Genomic DNA, 2,656 nt, shown 5'->3' with positions numbered 1-2,656 from the left:
CTGGAGCTCAGCAGCCATCCCAGCAGGATGGGCAACCTCCTCCCAGTGAAGGTACAGTGCCATTCCATGCAGTTGGGAAACCCCTGACTTCCAAGGAAGGTTCGAGCTCTGTGGGGCTGGTGTGGGACAGGGACCCCTCTCTGAGGTTGTGCTCCCTTACACAGACTGCCAGAGATACGGAGGAACAGATGGATGTGGACGTTGTGGTGGACACAGAGGAGAGGATGGAGGTGGACATCCAAGAGTTTGAAGAAGAGATGGAAGTCGATGAGGTGGAGGAGATCGAGGAGATGGATGTGGACCATCAAGATGAGGAGGAGGACATGGTGCTGGGATGAGGACAGTCCCCCAGCAGCACGACAGGCACGTCCTGGCCATGCCCTGCCCCGGGGTCACCTGCTGGGTGTGCCAGGCTGGGGGCACAGGGAACACCCAGCAGGGCCCGACTGCACTGACCGTGCCCTTGCTTTTCTTGCAGGACTGACGGACCTACCGGCCATGCAATTGGCCACTTGTACATATGTTTTTCACCCTTTTCCCAGTTTTTCTGTAAATACGTTTTATATTAGTGACGTTTTAAGAAGTTTGTTGTTTTTATATAGAAGATAGTTTAAGAAGATAGATTTTTAAGTAAGGAGATAGTTTTTTATTAAGAAAATAGTTTTTAAGAAGATAAGTTTCCTTTTTAAGAAGATAGCTTTTTCTTAAGAAGATAGTTGTTTTATTTAGAAGATAGTTGTTTTTATTAAGAAGATATTTTTATGAAGAAGACAACTGTTTTTAATAAGAAGATGTTTGTTGATATTAAGACTGTTGTCATCAAGAAGACTGTTGCTCCTGTTAAGAAGAATGTTGGATTTTTAAAAAAAATTCTGAAAACATCAATAAATTCTGTAGACATCTCTGATATGTTTTTCTCTTATTGTCCTTCTGTAAATACATGTCAAAGATTATTGTTGTTCCATGGGCCCTTAGAATGTGCCCTCTCAGCCCAGACCCCCCCGTGTCCTGGGCTCATCCCCAGCCCTGGGGGCAGCAGGGCAGGGGGGGTTCTGCCGCTCTGCTGTGCTCTCAGGAGACCCCACCTGCAGTGCGGCCTCCAGCTCTGGGGTCCCCGACACAACAAGGCCAGGGAACTGCTGCAGCAAGGCCAGACCAGGCCACCAAGGGGCTCAGGGACCTCGAGCACCTCCCCTCTGCACACAGGCTGGCAAAGTTGGGGCTCTTCAGCCTGGAGAAGAGAAGGTTGTGTGGAGACCTGGGAGAAACTTTCCGGGAGGGTGACTCTTGGCCAGCAACTGTAGTGACAGGACACGGGGTTCAAACTGACAGACAAGAGGGTTAGATTTGATGTTAGGAAACTGTTGTTTCCTGTGAGGGTGGTGAGGCCCTGGCAGGGGCTGTGTAGAGAGGCTGTGGCTGCCCCATCCCTGGGAACATTCAAGGACCACTTGGACAGGACCCTGAGCAACCTGGTCAGGTTGGAACAAGAGATACGGAGGAAGAGATGGACGTGGGTGTTGTGTTGGATACCGAGGAGATGATGGAGGTGGATGTGCAAGAGTTTGAAGAAGAGATGGAAGTCGATGTGGAGGAGGAGATCGAGGACATGGATGTCAGTGACGAAGATGAGGAGGAGGACATGGTGCTGGGATGAGGACAGTCCCCCAGCAGCAGGACAGGCACGTACTGGCCATGCCCTGCCCAAGACTGGCAGTTTGAGCACAGGGCTGAAAAAAGCAAACAACAGCCCTTATCCCCAGGAGAGAAAGCCTGAAACCCTTGGCTCTGTGGTGCAGTTGGTGTCCCAGACTGGGCACTCCATTGACAGCAAGAGCTTTGTGTCCTGGCACCTTTTGTCTGGGAGGAATCTTCGTCCATATGCAATTTTGAGAGTCAGATTGTCCATTTCAGCACAGGATTCCTGAAATTCAACAACATCGCTTTTCCACAGGTAAGAAAGCACTTACCATTTTGGTTTGTGGTGCAGTTGGTGGGACAGCCCAGGCACTCCATGGGCAGCAAGTGCTTTCTGTCCTGGTACCTTTTGTCTAGGAGATATTCTCATCCATATTCAATTTTTGGAGCTGGACTTCCTATTTCAGCGCTATGATACCTGCAAGCAAACATCAGTCTTTTTCCCCTGGAAAGAAAACCCTTACCTTCGTGGTTTCTGGTGCAGTTTGTGGGCTAGCCTCAGCACTCCATGGGCAGCAAGCGCTCTCCATCCTGGCATCTGAGCAGACTAGCTCAGCTCAGCTGCCCTTCGAGGCTTTCTGAGGTGACCAAGGGAGAAGCCAAGGTTCTTTGTCAGAGATTTATAGTCCATGGAGAAGCTGCTCCACGCTCAGCCCAGCTCAGCCCAGCCGCCCTGCAAGCTCTAATCATCTGATCATTGGATGGAGCTGAGAGTGTCTGTGGGAGATTTAAACTGCAGGGAGAAACTGCTCCCAGCTCAGCCCAGCTGTGCCCAGCTGCCTTGCGAGGCCTAATCAGCTCACCAGGGGATGGAGTCCAGGTCGTTTCTGGGTGACATAAACTGGTCCAGGGAGTACAAACGACCTGGAGCGTGGCCAATAGGAGGAGGCAAACAGGGGTGTGGCATGTCAGTGAGGACGTGGCAGGGCACTTTGGGCAGCAGGTCGCCCAGGCAGGG

This window comes from Pipra filicauda, unplaced genomic scaffold (genome assembly GCF_003945595.2).
Source record: "Pipra filicauda isolate LSUMZ 115617 unplaced genomic scaffold, ASM394559v2 scaffold1214_size30698_pilon, whole genome shotgun sequence".
In the NCBI taxonomy this organism is placed as follows: Eukaryota; Metazoa; Chordata; class Aves; order Passeriformes; family Pipridae; genus Pipra; species Pipra filicauda.
Note: the sequence above shows the minus strand (reverse complement) of the source record.